The 22,620-nt window shown below is 42.8% G+C and overlaps 1 long non-coding RNA gene and 1 pseudogene across 1 annotated transcript; both read left to right on the forward strand.

Moving 5' to 3' along the window:
• Positions 1-4,260: 4,260 nt before the first annotated feature.
• On the forward strand, positions 4,261-22,090 carry LOC150039943 (uncharacterized). The gene is made up of 3 exons (XR_016534163.1): positions 4,261-4,709; positions 6,500-6,566; positions 21,632-22,090. It is a non-coding gene; the product is annotated as an uncharacterized LOC150039943 (long non-coding RNA).
• On the forward strand, positions 16,761-17,583 carry LOC150039944 (fibroblast growth factor 3 pseudogene; annotated as a pseudogene).
• Positions 22,091-22,620: the final 530 nt, after the last annotated feature.

A 22,620-nucleotide genomic window follows, 5' to 3' on the forward strand; every position in this document is an offset into this window, starting at 1 on the left:
TCACCTGCTTAGCCCTCTCAGAAAGCACCATGTGATCTCCAAGTACACTGCTCATCTGTCTCTGACCACAACTCCTGGAGCTCACAGCATAGGTTTGATTTTCCTGAAAGGCCAGATCCATGATCCTTCCCCTGGGACTCAGAGAAGACATTTAATTATTTGCGAACCTCAAGTTTCCTCTATAAAACGAAGCTAATCATATCTCATACATTATAGAGATGATCTGAGAGATGAGATGAAATCAAACATTCTAAACATGTAGCTAGGTCCTAGATCTTGTAAGCTCTGCCTCCCAAGTGCTGGTATAACAGACCTGTACAATCACACTTGCAACTAAGTTTTTCCTTTGCTTTCTTCACCTTCCAGGTACTGAACTCAGGACCTTGGGCATGTTCTTCTTCCAATCCTCAGTACTGGGGTATTTTAGGAGGAAGGGAGGAAATTAGGTCACTGTGAGCATGCCCTTAAATGGCATAGTGGGGATGATAGTCTCTGTGTGCCCTCTCTCCCTCTCTCCCCCCTCTCTCTGTCTCTCTCTCTCTCTCCCCAACCCCCAGCCACTGAGTTACACAGGCCTCCTCTTCTATCACATGTTCCAGTTGATATACATTGCTCAAAACAATATAGCCAAGAGATATGTTTGGATGAGGCAATGTAAACCTTTTCTTCTTTTCAGTGGATTGTCTCAACTATTTTGTAACAGACAGCTGACTCTCCAGGTGAAGTGAGATTTTCTTTGTATTGTGTAACCCAGGTACACAGTGATGAGAAACCCAAAGGAAAAACTCTGACTGTAAATCTGTCACATTTTCTGTTGATGCCATAGTTTTAGATGTTTAAATATTCATGTGTTTGGCAAATACATTAGAACCCGAGTGATAAATGGAACTGTATAGAAGGTTACCTGTGATGGCATGTATCTGTGATGTCTGCATCACTTCTTGTGCAAGGCAGATGAAGGTGACTCTAGGTAGAAGTGACAAACAGAAATGGAACTCTAAGACAGATATCAGGTATCCACATGAATCCATTCACTGGTACACTCATAGACACACACACACACACACACACACACACACACACAAGCATGCACGCACACACACAGAACTTTGGTAAGGATAGAAGAATAATGAAAATGATGAGACGGTAATGTTCCCTTCAAAGAGCGACACCTTTGCAATCCCTTCACCCAGAAGAAATGGCAATACAACTGGATGGACAGAATTAGTTGGATCTGTAATGAAAAAAATGCCATCACCCCTCCCTGTATCTTAGCAATTTATATAAAAACCACTTCCTTATTCCACAAAATACAGATGACAAGAGCATTTTGGTCTCCTTCTTATATATGGTAGCAAATACAAACAAAATTTGGTGGATTGTGTAGTGCTTCATTGTATCTGTTACCTTGGGATTCAGCCCTGAGTGGAAAAGCCCTGTTAAGAAAAGAAATAAGGCTATATAGTAGGAAGCTAATTGAAAAGACCTCCAGGATATTGAAACAAAAGCCATACAATGAATGACTGTTCTCCTTAATGTACTATGTTATCTCTCATCTCCTTTGCTGTCCCTTGGATATCTCATATTGTTACAGTATCTCACTTTGTTATCTGATATATTGGATTTATTTGTATTGGGTTATTTGAAATTGGATAGGGAAGGGGGGAAAACCAAGACGGGGGGTGGGCGGTGGAGGGGAGGGTCATGGTGACCAAGACATGTGAAAGGGTAACAATATATGTGAATTAATCCAACTTCTATCTGGCAAACATCATGTAACCCTTTTATTAATTACAATAAAAAATAAATATAAAATAGGGAACGGGGGAAAACAAGATGAGGGGTGGGAGAGGGGGAGGGGGGAAGGGAAATGGGGACCACGACATGTGAAAGGGTATCAATGTGTGGGAAATAAGGCACCATTTATCTGGCAAATACCATGTAACCCTTCTATTAATTACAATAAAAAATACAAATAAATAAATAAATATAATAAAAGAAAAGAAAAAGCAAATAGTAAGATGGTTGACATTTGTGAGGAACTTGAATCTGTAGGTAAATTTGTGGATGCTCTGCAGTTGTGAGAATACATATATGGCTTATGCCAATAGAAGATCTTGGGAGGGTCTTTTACCACATTGGAATATTTCAGGAAAAAAACAGAGTCATTTCATTATGTTTACAAATTTCTTTTTCTGAAGACACCTGTCTTTGTCAAGGGGCAAAGTGGGATGGGCAATGAGGGGCACAGGAGAGCCTTCCATACCCAACAGAGACAAGAAAGGAGGAGGGTGCCTCCGTGCTGGGAGGTCAGGGAAGTCCAGAAGAGGGAGAATCGTCCAGGAGATTAGGTAAGGATGAAGTGAGAAACTGAGGAGCAGGCAGAAAAAAACATCAGAAATAAACAGACTTGAGGTGGAATGATGACCCCAATGATGAACGGTGTTCCAGGAACTAAAGTGCCATATCTGTAATGCTTTTTACCAAAAAGCCCTCCAAGTCCATCCAGAGCAACACACACAATAGAGTGATACAAATCTCCTGACTGGTGAACTCAGGGAGATAGTAGGAATGTCAGCATTTGGTAAGTTCCTGTTGGGGAGAGGTCCCTGAAAAGCCCACTTGGCACTGGTGACACACTGAGACCAGATTGTGCTGTCATAAGATGTGGGACCCTATGGAAGCACTGGGTGAGGGCAGGCAACCAGCTGCTGGCTCTGGGTGGAAAGACCTGCTCCAACACAATCACTCAGGACTTCTTTAAACACATAGCCCAGAAGGATAAGGGTTCAATGGATGAGTGCATAGGTTGAGGGTAGGCCAAGAAGTTTTTATGGAAATGGAGACTTAAGTACAGGGAGACAAGGAGTCTAAGAGAGAGCTAAAGGAGGGAGCAGGACACAGAACCAGCCCTGATGCACAGAGCACCAGTGCACACACAAGAGGCATGTGGTCATTGTTGTTCATTGGCAGCATTCCAGCACTACAGCAAGTACCTGAGAGAAGCCAGGCCTATGGAAGAAAGGCTTGCAGGGCCTCATTGTTGTGGGACTTCTTCCCCAGGGTCAGTTGGGCCTTGTTTCCTGAGCCACCCTCAGCTCTGGAAGGTTCTTTCAGGATTAGCTGTTATGGAAAAGTCTGAATCCACATGAAGCTGAATGGACACAGAGAAGAACCCAGAGGGTCCTCATTCTTCCTCCACTGCTCAGAGACATTGTACACCGGTAGATGACCCACGTTTGGACCTTGATCTGAATGGGGAAGGGAATCCCCGTCGTTAGGTAGAGAATTGATTGGCCTGGACCCTGGAGGACCCACCCCAGAAGTCCACTCTGCTCCTCCCGGATCTCCCCGCCCCTTCCGCTGAGGACCCAGAAATAATGGCTCCGCAGGTCCAGTGACTCAATGGCTGACAGCGCGGGTCCTCACCGCCCTGGACTCCCCTTCCTCCCTCTGGTGCCATCAACGCGGGTCCTCCTGGGCTAGGATGGGGAATAGACTGGAGGGGAGGTGAGCCCTGTCCCGTCCTCCCCAACCCTCCTGCCTGTCCCCTCCATCCTCCTCCGCCGACCTAGTCACCTAACCTCCCACTGGGTTTCCCCTCTGAACATTCCACGACCTCTTCGTGGCACCAGGACTGGCCCCAAACCTCCACTTTGCACGTGGATGTGTGGAACATTAACTGAAACCACACCCTTGATAACTATGTCCATGGTTGAATAGGATGTAAAGCTCAGAATCATGTTGGCCTCCCACATCTAAGACATTGTGCTCTTTTACCACGTGTATTTATTTTTCTTTAAGAGATGAATACTTACAATGTATTCATAAGCAGGAGCTATTACAGTATGTATGGTTTTTCATCCCTCAGAAAATCAAATTCCAAAAATATATATTGCAATTATTTCTTACAAATAATCTCATGGAGTTTTAAAATTTTACACACTATTCAGTCTGCCAAGTTATACAGCAGTTATCTCCAACACAGAGGCAGATTAAGTCATCATGTACAGTATACTATAGACATAGACATTTCAAATATACTATATTAGCCAACGTGAACATTTGCTAGTTAAGTAAGAATCCCTTTCTTTAAGTTACTTGTGGCATGGCTCTGCACTGGATACAAAACAATGAGAATTTAAAATTCAGCACTTGCAGCACTCGGAGTCTTCAAGTCGGTTAAACTGTAGGTTTGTTCATGGATTCTTCCATTGTCATTTGAGCTTCTCTTCTCAACCAGCTGCTGTCGCTAGTGGAGACACTAGGAATTGCATCCTCTACACTGTCTTCCCTCTCTCTCCTCTTTCTCTCTCTCTCTCCTCCTGTAACACGTCAGACTCTTCAATGGCTTTGACAGCTATTTTCTTGGATGTTTCCTGAATTTCTCCACCTATTATAAACTCATCAAGGATAAAATATGCCTTTTCAAAATTAAAGATGATACCCAGCTCGCAGACCTTTTATAAACAAGTTTGAGCTCCTTCCAGTCAATGAAACTGCTTGTTCGATGACCTCAAGAGAGAATAATCTGAACAATTTCCCGGGTTATTTTTTTCCTCTCTTTGTCAGGGAGAGTGGTGTACCACTTCTGTAGCCGTAATTTCCCTTGTCGACTGAACAGCAAGATGAAATGTATCATGGTGACCCGGACCCGCCGCCACCTGCACCCCGAGATCCGCGAGCGCCCAAGCCCGCTCGGGTACCAGGTAAGGCGCCCGCCTCACCTGTAATATCTCCTGTTTGAGTATAAAGTAAACCTGATGCCTTTAATGCCTTTCCTAAATGTTTGGTTTGTAAAACTTGAAATATTATTAGCAGTTAAGAGTTCCTGTATATTGCTGAACTTTTAAAAATATTTACAGAGATCAGAGACAATGTATCTCGTATGAATGTCCTAAATTCATTTGTATGTTTGGAATTGGAAGAAAGAAGAATAACCAAAGATGGTAGAGGAGATAGATATTCAGTAGTTTTGATGTCTTAAAAGCTGCTAGCTAGGCTGGGATGGAAAAATTTTAAACCTTTGAATATAAAGACATTCTTATGGGGTTATATTTTCTATAAATTATTTACCCAGGTTTTCAGATATCAGAAATGATGTCTGTGACATCTCTTACTATAATACAATTCAGTGGTAGGGATTCATAACAATGGCAGCGATTATTATTGCTACCACTATTTAAAGACAATCTCTTCTATTCCAAGCAATCTTAGTTATAGTTACTTGAGAAAGTTTCACATGCTTTTGAATGTAAATCTAATATGTTTTGTTTCTTACTTTGGGCATTGATTACTTTGGCAGCATCTATAGGAAGTACATGTTTCTTTTATCTTCCTGCCCTTCCTACCCCCAAAGACATTATTATTGCTGCTAGACATTATCATTGTGAATCTGTGTCACCTTTATACTGCAGATTATGCATTACCAGGTATTAATGTAATCAGAGATATTATGAGGAATTAGTCATGGTAGTTGTCCTGGTGCTTCATCATGTCTTTCCATGATTCTTGCACATGAGTTTCGAGGTATTGTGTCACTCGAGTGGCCTGGTCAGGGACGGGACCTTCTAGGGTTTCCTAGGACAAGTGCATGCATGGCTTGGGGGCTCTGGGGAGAACTCATGTGGCAGACTCTTAGAGGATACAATGGAAAATGATAGCGTTGCTCCTACTCAGAAGATATTTAGGAGGAAAATGCTAAGCCAAGAGGAGAAATTGACCAATTCCAATTGATTTGAAGGAAATAATTCAGATAGTATATGAAGTAATCACTAGGCTTTGAATTTCTAATAGTTTCTCAAATGAATGATTTAGAAGTATAATTATGGCCCTGGATAGAAATTTAATCAAATTTGTTTAGATGTTCTTCAGTTGTACATTTAACTTGTGTGGGTGTGTATGTGTGAGTGAGTGTATGAGAGTGAGTGTGTGTGTGTGTGTGTGTGTGTGTGTGATCTGAGGTTCGAACTTGAGGCCTCATACTTCCCAGGCAGATGTTCTACCACTAAGCCATGGCTCCAGTTCCTTTAACTTAAAAGACTTGGTAAAACTTATTTTTCATAACAATTCATGTTGTGTAAGTTTTTATGATTCTATTTTTGGATAAAAGTATTTTCATACCTCATTAAATGCTTTACAAATATTCTTGATAATTCCTATTTGACACTTGGCTATGCACAGGGGTTCTCAGATGTGCTGGGAGTCACCTACAGAAGATGATCATCTTCACATGGCACACTGGGATAAATTCTGAGGTGCTTAGGGATACACTTTATATGGGTTGTGGTGAAAGTAATCATCATGTTTCTTTATATTATATAATTATAAGAAGATTGCCAAGTGAAAAGATAATATTCAATTTGCATAAAATTTTCAAATAAAATATTTTTAAAATTCCAAAGAAAAAGAGATGAATACTTCCTTGAAACAAAATTTCTAAGGACAGTTTAATTTTCTTCATGTGTGTGTTTATTTGATTTACATTTCTCTTTCACAGCATAATGAAATTCTTCTCTTGTACCCATTTGGAGAGGATGGTGGGGGATGAAATTAAGCAACTATTGGTAAGTATCTACGACGACGTCTAGAGTTTACTTCACTGCAGTGTTTATTATAATTGAATGATGATAATTAATATCAATTTCATACAGACTAGTGAAGGAATGATTTCCTAACTCCTCATCATTGGGAATGCATTCTGTGTAACTTATCTTTAGGTGTTAGGTGGGTGATGTAAAAGGGCTGCCCTGAGTATTGAGAATGACATAGATGCACGCACTCTCTATGATTTTGAAGGCTGGTGGCTTGCAGGTTTGCAAGTGTTGTGGTTAAAAATGTCCTGTGCTCTTCCCCTTCCACCGTCGGGTTTCTTGGGAGCATCGAGGGATACCCCTTGGTGGCTGGGTGGGTGAGGGCACTGACAGATACTATTTGTATTTCTAAAAGAGACTCAGACTTCTTGCTTATTCTGATTATAGGCTTCACCTTGTTCTTCTTAGCCCTACAAAAAAAGGAAATCAAATTAGGTTAAAGATAATGAAGCAGACTTTAAGTGACACATTTTGTACTTGCTTTTCCTAGGCTTGATAGGTATATTTATACTTTTATTTCTCATTAAATGAAAAATTTTGCTCTTGAGATAAAGAATTAATGTGTACAATCTGAATTTGACTTCAAATTGTGATAACTATAACTCGAATTACAAAAAATGAAACATTTCTCTACTTTGTTTAATTGTTTGATCTTTATAAAATAAGTAGTGGCATGAACAAGTATACTTTTCATCCTTTATCATCTTGCTTTGATAAAACTTTGGAATAACATGATTTTATATAATCATTTATGTTTACATTTTACATTAGAGGTGAGTTTTTTAAAAAACCATATTTTCCTTCATGTTGCCCTAGATTTTCTGTACATGGTTAGAGAATATGTTCAAAATACAGTTGCAGTATCTACCTATTATCTACTATGTATACAATATATGTGTGTATATGGATTCAAGTATGTAATTGTCGTGTGTGTGTGTAGTTCAAATTTAGGATCTTGGGAGCTATCCCTAAGCTTTTTGCTCAAAGCTAGCCCTCTCCCACAGCTCTATTTCTGGATTTTTGGTGGTTAATTGGAGATAAGAGACTCAAGGGCTTTCTTGTCCAGGCTAGCTTTGAATGGTGATACTCAGATCTCAGCCTCCTGGATAGCTAGATTAGGCTTGAGACATCAGTGCCCAGCTGAAATTGTCTTTTTCTGTTCATCAGCTGGTTAGAACTGACCCTCCCCCCTCTACTTTCTAAAAAGGCATAATTTTGCCAACGGATTTTGAAAATAAACTGCCTGGTACATTATGTGATTCATGTAAGTATACCACCAGATGGATCCAAAAGATTGAGTCATATTGCCTAGCCTTCTGAATAGGCATATTGATCACATTATCTGCCAGCATTTTTGTATCCTTGCAAATGTTCTGCATTTAATTACCTGGTTATGCTTCATGAGATTTAAAAGTGTGTTTACTAATTTTCATGCTTCTTAAAAGCTGTTCAAATTCTTGCCTCTCATCTCCAGTTGAATAGTCAGATCAACCAAAAAGGTGACCTTTTAATTACAATATACCTTTTAAATAAAGGTATATTTACCTATGTCAAAAAGTAAATTGTTATTGTAAAGGTGGTATCCAGCTATATAAGCCAGGTAAAGAGTACATTTCTTCCTGGACAGAGTCACCCTGTCTCTTACAGTTTTTCCTTCCCATTCCCATCCATAAGGTGTATATTTTGCTTTCAACATAGTTGTAATGTATTTTTCCAGTTCTGGGCTTTGAACTCAGGGCTGTAATGTATTTTTTGCCAGTTCTGGGCCTTGAACTCAGGGCCTGAGCACTGTCCTTGGGTTTTCTCAAGGATAATGCTCTACCACTTGAGCCATAGCACCACTTCTAGCTTTTTTCTATGTATGTGATAGTGAGGAATCAAACATTAGTCTTTGTCCATGCTAGGCAAGCACTCTACCACCATATATATATATATATATATATATATATATATATATATATATATATATATATATATATATATATATATTTTTTTTTTAATCAAAGAAAGAATTCAAGTTGGGTACCAGTGGCTAATGCCTGTAATCCTGGCTACTCATAAGGCTGAGATCAGAGAATAACCATTGAAATCCAGCCTGGGAATGAAAGTCCATAACACTATTATCTCTAACCCACAAAAAAGCTGGAAATGGCTCGAATAATAGAATGCCAACCTTGAGCCTAAACCTCAAACTCCCAGCTGTTATTTAACAGTATGATATTTAACAGTATCATAGAATGCCAACCTTGAGCCTAAAACTCAGGGATAGCATCCAGGCTCCCCTGAGTTCAAGTCCCAGGACTGGCAAAAGAGTAATAATAATAATAATTCAGATCATATGTAGAGGAGAAACAGTTCATATAGGGGAATTTCTAATAGGAGGTATTTCTGGCGTCAATGCCTTTAGCTTTACCACAAAGTAGAATTTGAATAGTTCCCATTTGATTGACTTCTGTTGATCCACAGATTACTGTAGTTAGTAGAGTTCCATTTCCATTTAAAACCAAAACCCAAATGTGTCTTATATTGTCTGTGAACTACAATTAAATAGGACAACCCAGGAAATGACATTGAATTTCCTGGCTTGAGATCTGTGGAAGTTGTTGATGAAAGCGACAGATAAGACTCATAATTTTGAAAATAATGGCTTCAACCTTCTATAAAAATGAATTATTGATAAGCAATTCCTCAGTCCAGATTTGACAGTTCGTTGATTGTGTCAACACACAAAAAATCAACCTTGAGCTTTGTGACTTTGGAATCACTGGCTTGATTTTATCCAGGGGTGACATTTTTTCAGCTATAGTCTTTTCATAAATGTTTTTGTTCAATGGCAACTACTTTGTACAACTACTTAAAGATAATAATGATGATGATGATGATGATGATAATAATAATACAAAAACAAAAGCATCCTGTACTTTCCAGCAGCATCTTCATGACCACAACCTGTGGCTGGGGCAGGCCTCACATGCGGCCTGGCCTGCGGTGGATGCTGGGTAAATGCTCCAGTAACTCTGTGAAGTCTTTCCTCAGCAGTAGCTGAGGTTCAGTATGGCAGGGCAAAGGCAGAGAGAAAGAAGGACCCGCCGCCTACAATTCTTACACTAGGATAGTCAGATTCATGATTCTTAGCTCTGGATTCCTGATTTTGATAGTTTCTTCCCAAGAGAAGATATCAACAAGTAGCCAGCTGGCCTAGTGTGACCAAAAACCATTCCATGTGCTATTTTCACTAACCTTGATATGAGTGCCTGTGGTTTCCTTCAGATACATTGTCTTTCCTGCCTTCTAATACATAGCTCCTCTATCAGTTATAGCTTCATTTTTAAAGTCTGTATAAAAACCTTCTGCTCTGCCTCTGTAGACCTGGCAAACTCCTGTGTTCTGTCCTTGGTCCCTTTGTTTCTGTGTGAATACCCTGTTTGTCTGCTCCTCACTAGGCAGTGGAGTTCTGTAGCCAGGGCAACAAATGTTGGGTCATTGTGGTTAAGAGAGGAGTGCTGTGGTCCAGTGTTTTGTGAGATTCTTGTTGGGTTTTTGCCTGTGATCTGTCTCGTAGGTAAACAATATTCACTGGTTAACAGGTTCTACTGGAGTTTTTGTTTCTCTGTCCAAGAAAGTCCAAGTACAGTGCCCAAACCCAGGAGTTCAAGCCCCAGGACTGGCAAAAACAACAACAAAAAAAGCACAAATCTCCAGTGTCAGCAATGAATAGACACACAAGAGATACAAATTTTGTCAAGCAATTTACTTTTGCTCAAAAGGGTGCAATGCCTCACTCTACCCAGAGCTAAGCAGGCACACTGGGCAGAGCAGTTTAGTAGGTTTTTATCCCAGTCCAAACTGTCCCTTGCAAGGAGTTAGGCTCACATTCTAAATATAACTGATTACCAACGTTAGATTGTGTTTTTAAAAGGTTTACAATTTTTTTTTCGTCACAGCTGGCTGAAAGCAGAACTGGGAACCGAGTGGCTGACAGACACAGTGAGAGAGGTTGATGAAGTCATCAGAAAGCTCCCATTTAAAAGGGGGAGGTCTGGGGCACATGGCTGACACCTGTAATGCTAGCTACTCTGGAGGCTGAGATCTGAGAATCAAGGTTGAAAGCCACCCTAGGCACAAAAGGACCTGAGACTCTTATTTCCAACTAACCTCTAGAAAACAAGTGGTGCTTGGTTCAAGGGTAGGATGGTAGCCTTGAGCTGAAGAGCTCAGGGAGACCTCCCACCCAGACCCAGGGGGAGGGTGGTAGCCTTGAGCTGAAAAGAGCTCAGGGACAGTTCCCAGGCACAGTTCAAGCCCCGTGACCCACAGAAAAAAAAGGGGAGGGTCACGTGTGTTTGGCCTAGTGATAGAGTGCTTGCCTAGCATGCACAAAGACCAGGGTTCAATTCCTCGGTACCACATACATAGAAAAAAGCTAGATGTGTTGCTGTGGCTCAAGTGGTAGAACTCTAGCCTTGAGAAAGTCCAAAAACAGGTTCAGGCCCTGAGCTCAAGCCCAGGACTGGCCAAAAAAAAAGTGGGGGGGAGGGGACTTAATTCCATTGATAAAGATTTCTCTAACAAGCAACACACTTGGCAGTTGCAGTTTTATTCTTTGAATTCCTTCGATACATATTTATCTCCCTAATTTGGCCAGTGGGTCACAGCAGCACAGCTGATAATTGCAAGTTCACTCTTTCAACTCCTTCGGCACAAGATTTGCATTCCTCACATGGCTGCTGGTCATACACAGCACAGAAATAAGTCTTTAAAAAGCAAATAATAGAGGGGGGAAGGGAAATGGGGACCATGACATGTGAAAGGGTTTCAATGTGTGGGAATTAATGCACCATTTATCTGGCAAATATCATGTAACCCTTCTATTAATTACAATAAAAATATATTTTAAAAAAGCAAATAATACCAAAAAATATCAATATACAATACAAAAGCATTTCAGTTTGACAGAAAAGACTACTTTTTCCTCACACTCTTCTCCCTCACCCTCAGAAAAGGCTGGTGTAGGTGCGGTGGCTCATGCCTTTAATCCTAGCTACTCAGGAGGCTGAGATCTGAGGATTAAGGTTCAAAGCCAGCCTGGGCACAAAAGAACCTGAGACACTTATCTCCAATTAACATCTAGAAAAATGGAAGTGGTATTATTCAACCTGGTATCATATAAAGTCTCTCTTTTACTTTAACTGGGCTTAATAGATGGAACTTTATTTAGAAGATAAAGAGATGAAAGCAAAAAAGCCTTTGTTTTTTTCATATATTTTTATTGTAATTAATAGAAGGGTTACATTATATTCGCCAGATAGAAGGTGCATTAATTCACATACATTGATACCCTTTCTTATGTCTTGGTCCCCATTTCCCTCCTCCCCCACCCCCACCCCTCATCTTGTTTTTCCCCCTTCCCTATCCAGTTTCAAATAACCAAATACAAATATATCCAATATATCAGATAACAAAGTGAGATACTGTAACAATATGAGATAACCAAGGGACAGCAAAAGAGATGAGAGATAGCATAGTACATTAAGGACAACAATCACTCATTATATGGCTAAAAAAGCCTTTGTTTTATTTTTTAAACTTTTAAAAAAAATTACAGTGTCTTTATTTAACTCTGTGAAGTAGATCTGTGCTTCCTATGTTCTTTTTCAAAATTTACTTTTAATTTATTGTTATTGTAGAAGTGATGTGCAGAGGGTTACTGTAACATAACGCAGATTAATGTAGATTTCTCTTTGAATATTGTTACCTGAGCCTTTGCTTTAAATAGACTGTTTGGAACTATGCAGTTTTTAAATTGTTAAAAAAAAATTAGGATATATGGTTCAAGTATTAGAGTGTCAACAAAGCAAGCAAGCGAAGAGAGCATGAGGCCCTGAGTTCAAACATTAGTTCTCTCTCTCTCTCTCTCTCCCTCCCTCCCTCCCTCTCTTTCACACACACACACACACACACACACACACACACACACACACACACACACAAATGGAGTCCAGACTGGTCTTCTTAGAGACTCATTGAGTCATTCTCAGCAAAACCTAGCATAGAAGAACTGATGCCATAGGAATTCTGAGGCTAAGTTGAAAAAGGTCAAATAACTGTTTTCTCTTTCTTGGGATGATGGCATTTAAAACTCAGCCATTATTCTGGGTGAAAGTCAGGCAGCCATGGAGAGGGCTTCAGGAATCTGTGCTCAGTCACAAGTGGTGTCAGCCTCTGGACAGATGAGGCAGTTCTGAGACTAAATCATCAGATAACTTCAGAATCTATCCTGCCTAGCCCATCTGTATCAGCACTGAGCTGTGAGCCATATTTTGAGATGGCACTCAATGCAGTTCTGTGAGCTCAATGGCTGGAGTCTGTTTTTAGATGATCAGGTTTGGAGGCCTTGTAGTATAGTAATTGGAAACTAGGACATCATTGTATTTAAATATGTTTCTTTTGCTTTTTTTTTGCCAGTCCTGGGCTTGAGCTCAAGGCCTGAGCAGTGTCCTTGGATTTTCTCAAGGTTAGAGCTCTACCATTTGAGCCTCAGAACCAGTTCCACGTTTTTTTATTTATGTGGTACTGAGGAATCGAATCCGGGTCTTTGTGCATGCTAGGCAAGCATTCTACCACTAGGCCAAACTCCCAACCCTTTTCTTTCGCTTTTAAGAATCCTCTTGGACATGTGAAAAATTGTACAAAGTGATTTTGGAACCAAAACAGGAGCAATTAGTATTTATAACCCTGACCCAACAGTGAAAGACTGTTTCTATAATCTGTGGCACCTTGACAGGAAAGACAGACAGAATTTCCCAACAGTTTTAAATTTGTGGAGAATTTCTTACCCCCTTTAATATAAACTTAGGCCTTAAATATTTTTTAAATACTGTTAAACCTTAGTTTTGTTTAAGGCACATGAACTTGTGCTTAGCTCATAAGGTAAAAGGACCAAACCGTAATCTTTTCTTACAACAAACATGTCAGGAACAAATAAATACATAAATGTAAAATTCTGCCTTTGAAATCCCTGAGGCTTGAGGAATAAAAAGGGAAGTCTAGAGGGAATCTGGCTCTAGTGAGTTTATACTTGATTTGTCTTTTTTTCCAATATAATAAAACTTGGTTTAGAACTCTTCATAACTCTTTTCATAGATATAGAACTTCTATCCACAGCCATCTTAGTCACAAGGTAAGGCATCTTGCTTTGTAGGTTTGCAAAAGATGTAAGACCTCTTTGCATTGGTTTTTCCACAGGCCATGCAATCACAAATGTGAGCCAGAATGTTCTTTTCCTCTTTGTCTTGGGGTCCTCTGACAGTCAGGATTTGTGTGGCCTGAGCGTTTAGTAATGGAATAATTTCTTGTGCCATTACCTAAGGAAAGATTATATAAAATTATTTAAAATGGCTATGAGTGTGGCCTAGTAATAGAGTGCTCACTTGGCATACATGAAGCCCTGGGTTCCACTCCTTGGTATAATATACAGGGAAAACCTGGAAGAGATGCTATGGCTCAAATGGTAGAGTGCTAGCCTTGAGAAAACCCACGGAGAGTGCTGAGGCTTTGAGTTCACACATCACTTGATTTCACACGAGCAATTTGACAAGAGAGTTGTTTAGTTATTCAGTTTAACTGTCAGCCATGGGTGCAGTAAATTGAGATGAAATCAGACCAAGAGACCAGGGATTATTTCCAGGGCCAGCTTGGCCACAGAGATCAGAGAAAAACCCAACATCATAGGCACAAAATAAGCCTCTACATGTATTGGAAAACCTCCGAGTAAAGCAGCACAGGATCCCGTTCCATTCCAAACCTAAGAGATCTGATGGTGACTGACTTTCCCAGAGGCCAGAGCCCATTATGAATGAAGACTTAGACAGAGGAATCCTGCCGCAGACCGACTCAGTGGGAGTGCGGGGAGACCAAGTCTGGATTCACAGGTCAGGAATGGATTCGGCGATGACAGACAGACACAAACGCAAGGGAGGTTTGAAATCTGCTGCGAAGTTTTACTTGTTGAATGTGAGATTATATACAGTCAAAGTAGGAGTAGTTTCTTTCAGTTGGCATAAGGTCAAAAGATTACAATCATGTTTAAGAATGGTTACTGGGTACATTTTTCTGAGTAGAAAAGAAACTTCTCCCTCCCTTCTAAGGAGCTATGGTTAATAAGTCAAACATTATGGTTAGGCGTCATCCGCCTTGGCATTAATCAATATTAGCTTTGTTTACCATCTGTTCCATTCTAGTTCTTCCTATGATTCTGTTTCTGAGTCAGTAATTATTACCCTGTGCCAGGAATTGTAAAACCTTAAACCTAAGAGTCCATTGTTGCTGTTCAGTTAGAGTACACCACGGTGCTCTAGCCCTTCTAATCCTTTCCCATATGATTCATTATGTACTTGCAACATTTACACAAGTAATGCAGACGCATTAAAGGCATATTCAGGCAAACTAACATTTATTACTAATTGAAAGATCATATTTTCTGTTTTAGTTTCTAATTCTGTCTTATTATTAATAGAATGCATTGAGGTCATTAAGGCTGCTGTGGGTGTGTCTTGCACCAGAGTAGCCAAGTATGCACTTTTAGTTCCTGGAACATCTAGTCGCTCAATCAATTGTTTAGGCCAGTAGCTGGCACAGAATATTACTGCCATACCATCAACTATCAGAAATGAAAAGAGTGATAAAAGAATCCCAGCACCCAGCATTATGAGCATTCCACGCATATGCCCCGGTCTCTGCCAGGGACCTCCAGGAGGCCTGATCACCATTGGTGCGAACCTCAGGACTGGCAGCCATTCAAGCTCTTTCTGCTCCATGCTGCACAGACTCCACTGGAGTGGATGTAGCAGAATCCACAAGTCCACTCACCTATCATGGAAGCAATCTGAATCTTCTGGACATTATTCTCACTAGAGAACTAGTTCAAACAACACAAAAATATCATGGAACCTCTGCCATGTATGAGGTAAAACTAAATATAATTTTGCTGACAAGATGGCCTGGGAAACCCCCCTTCCTTAGTGAGGCACGCCTGGAACAGGTTCCCAGGAGCCATACTGAGCTGGTCTCTACGTGGGAGCAGCAGTGCTGTTAGTTCCTGTCCACACACCTTAGCAACATCAGAAAGCTCTTAGTGGTCGGACACGATGTTCATCCTAGTTCACTCTGTCTGACATGAAAACTTATCTCACCCCTCATCGACACTCTCATGACATCTCCATGAAGGGCACTTTGCCCTATTTCCTTGGCATTTTGCAGCTACTTCCACTAACTTCTGGTTGCTTTCAGGCCCTTCCCCTGATGAGAAGGGATTTCCTGGGCCAGATTCATGAGTGGAAGCAAAGCACAACAGTTTTGGCTGACTGGAGTCTCAGCCTCCAGAGCTTGCCTTTTGGCTGAGTGTGTTGACTGGCAGATGGGTCAGAGCCAAGCCCAAACATTCTGAATCACAGGATTGTCTCATGATAACTACAACATATCCTCCCAATTTGCCCCTAGTAAAGACATGCTGGTGTGTGTGTGTGTGTGTGTGTGTGTGTGTGTGTGTGTGTGTGTTTGTGCTGACAGAAGACCTGAGACTTTGCTACTAAGCTACATCCCTAGTCCAGTGGTGAGAAAGAGCACCTCAACCCAGCTAGTGAGCATGCACTAGTGAACACTGACACTACTTCAACTGAGAAATTATAGGCAGAGGACTTTAGGCCCTGCCTGCTTATGCATAAAGCCCAACTTCAATATGAAAAACAAATACACTCCGGGGACCTTTCAGAGCCGCCGGCGAAGGGGGGGGGCGCGGGGCGCAGGGCCAAGCGGAGCCTGGGCTCCATGGCGCTGTGCCAGGGCAAGTGTGCCCAGGAGGCACTGGCCCGAGCCCCGCGCCCAGCCGGGCTCCCCACCCACAGGCCTCGCCCCTACCGCGCCTCCTCCTGGGGACAGGCGTCCTTTTGTTACCGAACCTCCTTTCTTTCTGCGCTTTAGCGCAGCAGCGGAAATTTCACCCCTCCAGGGCTCCTGGGGAAGAAATTAAAGTCAGTCTCTCCCTCTCCCCCCCCCTCTCTCTCCTGCTCTCTCTCTCCCCCTCCCCTCCCCTCTGCCCATCCCCTCCCTGTGCCTTCCATGGGCACCGCCCCTGGCCCGCAGCCGCCGCGTGGTGGGCGCGATGCCAGGATGGGCCTGATCTGGCTCCTGCTGCTCAGCCTGCTGGAGCCCGGCTGGCCCTCGGCGGCCCCGGGGGCGCGGCTGTGGTGTGGTGCAGGCGGGCATGGCTAAGGCGTGTAGGAGAGCCTCGGTGGGGCAACACGGCGCCACAAGCTCTACTGCGCCACCCGGTACCACCTGCAGCTGCACCCGCGCAGCCGCGTGGACGGCAGCCTGGAGCACAGCGCCTACAGCTTCCTGGAGATCACGGCGGTGGAGGTGGGGTCGTGGCCATCAAGGGGCTCTTCTCTGGACGGTACCTGTCCATGAACGAGAGAGGGCGGCTCCACGCTTCGGAGCACTACAGTGCCAAATGTGAGTTCGTGGAACGAATCCACGAGCTGGGCTACAACACCTACGCCTCCCGCCTGTACCGCTCGGTGCCCGGCGGGCCCGGGGCCGGCGCCACCCCAGTGCCCACAGGCTGTGGTACGTGGCCGTGAATGGCAAGGGCCGGCCACGCCGGGGCTTCCGGGCCCTCCGCACGCAGAAGTCCTCCCTCTTCCTGCCCCTTGTGCTGGACCCCAAGGACCACGAGAGGATGCGGCTACTCCACGGCGGCCCGCCACGGCGGCCACGGCGGCAGAGGCAGAGCCGGGGGTCACCGGGCCCACGCCAGGCGGCGCACCCCAGCCCGAGCCACTGCGGGCACCACACCTCGCACGTGGCCCTGACTGACTCTCCCGGCCACACGCTTCCTCCTGCCCTCTGCAACCAGGCTGGATGGGACTCGATGGGCCTCAGTTTCCCCACGTCCAGCAGTCGGTGTCGGCTGGCCGGAGGCTTTGTGTAACTGGGACATTAAAGTATTTTAGTATAAAAAAGAAAAACAAATACATAAACTAAAACAACTATAAAGATCACCAGAGAAATATATCTCCTCCAAAATCAACTGTTTCCATAAGAGATTTTAAAGACAGTGAAATGGGTGATATTTGAAAGAACTTGCTCAGAAATCTAAATAAACGCTACGAAGACAGCAGCTGAACAAAATGAAGTAATGAAGCCAACATAGGATAAAAAAATAAAAATCGAAGGAGGAAACAGATATTTTGAAGAGTCAAAATTTTAGAAAGGAAAATTTCAATAATCCAATTAATTCAATTAAACATATTGTGAACAGAATTAAAAGAAAGTGAGGATGGAGTATTAGAGATCAAAGATAAAGTAGTACAATTAGATCAATCAGACAAACAACAAAAATAAGAAAATATAAACGTAACATGTAAAACTTGCCAGGTGTGGTGGCTCACGTCTATAATCCTAGCTACTCAAGAGTTAGACGTTTGAGGATCGTGGTTTAAAGACAGCAGGTAGGAAACTCCATGAATCTCTTATCACTAGTTAACCATCAAAAAGTAGAAATGGAGGTGTGACACAAATGGTAGAGCAAAACAGCTCAAGGACAGCACCCAGGCCCTGAGTTCAAGCCCTAACACTGGTGCAAACAAACAAACAAACAGACAGACAAATAAACAACAAAAGGAAACCTATGAATCATGGGTCTGGAAAAAAAGTACAAACTAAAAACACAGGAAACGAACTCCATAAAAAAGACAGTAGTGAACGCTTTAAGTCTGGATGACCTGAGTCATCCAGGTCCACTCGGAGGCCTTCAGGATACCAACAGGCAAGATCAGCAAAAGGACTAGACTATATTTGAAGCACTGGCTATGCAAAAAAGAGAGTATGAAAACTGTAAGAGAAAAATGGAGAGAAGCAAGGGAAGGCCACTTCATATTCATAAAAAGAAAGATCTCTTAATAAGAGATAACAATTTTAACATATATGCCTCTCATGTTGATGCATCCAAACTTAGGAAGCAAACAGTACTGCATTTGCCAGTGCAGATGGAGTCCAACATAATGTGAGTGGGGTGCTGTGAGACCTCAAACTCCAATAGGCAGGATATCCAGACCATTATTGGACCTCAAAACCATGAACCAAGAAACATCAGAATGGAATGGTACTGTCGACCAGCTCCGCGCGCTGCCCCCTCTCCGTCCGGGCCGGAGCCGAGGCCACAGCGACCCGTGCGAGATCGGCCAGAGGGCAGGTAAGGACCCCGCGCGGCCCGGCGGGCGGGGACGGCCGACCCCGCTCCCGGCGGCGCTAGGCCTGGGCGCCCTGCTCCGGGAAGGCGACTCCACGATCGCCGCTCTCCACCCGCCCCGGAGTCGGGAAGTTGGGCAGAGACTTCTCCCCTCCCCCGGCCCGGCGGGCGCGTGTCTTCTGCCCGCGCTCCCTGCTCGACGCGGCCACGGTCCCGGCCCCACCCCGGGCTTCCCGGTCCCCGCCAGCGTCCTCAGGGGCGTCGTGTGCCCACCCCGCCCCGACGAGGTGTGTGTGTGGGTGGGGGAGGGAGGTTGGGTGGGCAATGTGTGGTGTGAGTGGGGGGCGTTGAGCCTTCATTCGGATCCCCGAGCCCGATCAGGGGTCGCGGGGAGCGGCTCCTTTCTGCCCTGGAGAGTGGATGGAGGTCCGCGGGCCGCTGGGCTCAGGGGGCCACGGAGCCGGGCTGGGAGGACCTGGGCGCGGGGACGAGCGGGGGTGGGGGGAGCTCCGGGCGGCCCGGGTTGGATAGAAAACCACCACCTGTGTCAAGTGTTCCTTTGTTCTGCCTGGGGGTGGGGAGATCCACCCTTCCGCGGCCACTCGAGCGGCACCGGGCCGCTCCGCCGCCTCCCCAGGCCAGGCAGAAAAGCCCACCAAATACCATCTCCAAAATTACCAGCAAAAACCTAGACTGGAGACATGGGTCAGGTGGTAGAGCACCAGAGGAGAAAGCAAACCAAGCCCAAGTACAAGATGCTAAGTTCAAACCACAGGAAAACAAATAAATAAACAAAACCAACCCACCAAACAAGGCAACAGCAAAACAAAACAATCCTGCTTATTGAAGAAATTTGAGGGTGATATCAGCGGTTATATTACTGTCCTACACTGCTATAGTAAAAGACCACACGTAGGTTGGCTTGAATAACAGAACATTATTTTTTCACTTTGGGAGATTGGAAGTTCAAGATCGACATGGCAACAAGTTTGGTTTCCTGTGAGGTATCTCTCATAGTAAGGTGAAGAAGACATTTTATTTTTTGGCCAGTCTTGGGTTTGAACTCAGGGCCTGGGCACTGTCCTTGGGCTTTCTCAAGGCTAGTGCTCTACCTCTTGAGCCACAGCACTCTTCCAGCCTTTTCTATGTATGTAGCATTGGGCCTTCGTTCATGTTAGGCAAGCACTCTACCACTGGCCCAGATGACACGTGGCTCTGTCGTTGCTTTTTCTTGTCAGGGTAATATATAGAGGGGTTACAGTTACATTCATCAGGTAGTAGGTACATTACTTCTCTCACATTGACACCCCTTCTCATGTTTTTGTCCCCCTCTCCTTCCCCCCACCATCTTGCTATCTCTTTGTGTGACTTTTCCCACCCTTCATACGCCTGTCTATCTGTCTATCTCTTACTCCTACATATACACAGAGTTGTAAGAGCTCATGCCTGACAATAAATAAATTCTGATGTCTCTTTCTCTTCTTAAAGAAGTTTGATTTCCTTCCTTCCTTCCTTCCTGCCCTGTGCTAGACTCAGTTTCAAACTGTACCTGTTATTTCTGCTCATTGGCTAGCACTCTGTCAATGGAGCCCTATCTCCAATCCCTGGATTATCTTTATTTAGCATTTATTTATGGAGAAATATTGCTTCAGAAAAAAAATGTGAGTTTTTCAGTTTTGGGGATTCAGAGATTAAGAGTAGATTAGTTAGGATAAACTAAGCTATATTGAAGCAACAATTAAAAAAATGAGTATTCATTTACTAGAAGGCTTGTCACTCATTCATCAGCATGGGTCATTTTTCTATCACCATGGTTTAGTTTTTGCCTGTTCCAGAATTTTCTATGAATGGAGCCGTATAATTCACGTTCTTGAGTTTGACTTCTTTTGCTCACATAATGATTTTGAGATCTATCTATCCATCCATCTACCTAGCTATGTATCTCTATTTACCTACCTATCTATCTATCTATCTATCTATCTATCTATCTATCTATCTATCCATTCTTCTGTCCACATCCACCTATCTATCATCTCTATTATTGATATATGTATATATCATTTATCTATCATCTGTCTGGCTGTCTCTATCTCAATCATATAATCTACCTATCTATCCTTTTTCTCTATCATCTATCTCTATGATCTATAGTTCGTTCTTTTCAATTGTTCACGCATAGCATGCATTAATTGCAGAAGAATTAACCCTATGCTTATCATTATAGAGTATGAGTATGATATTAACCTTTGGCTAAAGCTAATGTATGCATGTAATAATTGGGGGATAAACATTTTACAACTGTGTGTGTGTGTGTGTGTGTGTGTGTGTGTGTGTGTGTGTGTGGTTATGAAGCAGGAAATGTGAGTCTGCCTGCCTTGTGTAGTAATACTAAGCAGATTTATAGTTTGTACCCAATTTTGGAATCTGGAGCATATTGAATTGACAGTATGAGTCAGAGTTGCCACTGTAATTTGCCTACCTAGCCATCTCACTATAAGAGATTCCTGTTCTAAACTAGCCTTTGGTGCCCTGGTTGCATACACACAAGAGGTGGTTCAAAAACTGGAGACAGACAAAACTGGACAGCTCAGCTCTTCTGGGGACATGAGGTCTGCTCTTACAGTTTTACGACATTTGCCTATAGCAATGTTGTTGCCTGATTATAAACCAAATTTTGTGCACACTTTTAGCAATCAAAACACTTAAGATAATTAACATGTTGTTAGCATAACGGAACAGCATTCCATTGCATGAATATAGTATAATTTGTTTATCTGTTCTCTTTTAGATCAACATTCCAATTTTTGGCTCTCACAGATAATTGTGTTGTGGAAATTCTGGTACAGATCGTTTGTTGTGGATTTAATGCTTTGGGGTTTTGTTTTCCCATCAGAAAATACAGGGGGAGGGAAATGAGGACAAAAACATGAGACGGGGTATCAATGTGTGAGAAGTAATGCACCTACTACCTGACGAATATAACTGTAACCCCTCTAAACATTACAATTAAAAAAAAAGAAAGAACAAATACAATAATCCTAATTCTTAAAAAAAGAAAATACCTATGAATTTATGTGAGTCATCTATAATGCTAAAACAAGAGTCAGTGGCTTAAGATAATGTGCATTTATTACCCTACTCTTCTGTGGATCAGAAACCTGAGTGTTCCCAAGTGGGTATTCTGCTGGAGAGTTTCTGACATAGCTTTGATATGTCCCCTGCGCATGGGGTCTTATCTGAAAGTTAAATGGAGAAAAATCTACTTCTGTGCTTACACAATTGTTAGCAGGATTGAGTTCCTTGAACGCTATTGACCTAAAGGCCTCTCTGGCAGCTAGCTGGAGGCCAACCTCAGTTCTTGGTCAAATGCACTTCCGTAAGAGGTCAATTTGATTTATGAAGGCATAATGCCAGGAGAGAAGGCCCTAGGGAGAGCCTGTTAGCAGGACGAAAGTGACAATCTCTTGCTAATCTTAGAGGCAATGACTTGTCAATACTGCTGTAGCCTTTTGTTAGAAGCTAGTGACTCAAGTGGGGAGGGAATAGTCTCTGAAGACAAGGGATCTTTTTAATGGCTCCCCTGCTATAAGTGTTGATCTTGTAAGTCACAGAGTAGTGTCTCGTAAGGAACTCCATAGAAAAGATTACAAGTCAGAAAACAATAAAGATGCCTACACACTCATGTTCATTGCCACACCATTTACCAGAGCCATGTTAGGGCAAATAGCCCATATGTCCTTTGTTTGCAGGAAAATAGATGAACCTAGAGACAATTAT

The sequence above is a fragment of the Megascapheus bottae genome, unplaced genomic scaffold (assembly GCF_031878675.1).
Source record: "Megascapheus bottae isolate mThoBot1 unplaced genomic scaffold, mThoBot2.hap1 HAP1_SCAFFOLD_43, whole genome shotgun sequence".
NCBI classification, from domain to species: domain Eukaryota; kingdom Metazoa; phylum Chordata; class Mammalia; order Rodentia; family Geomyidae; genus Megascapheus; species Megascapheus bottae.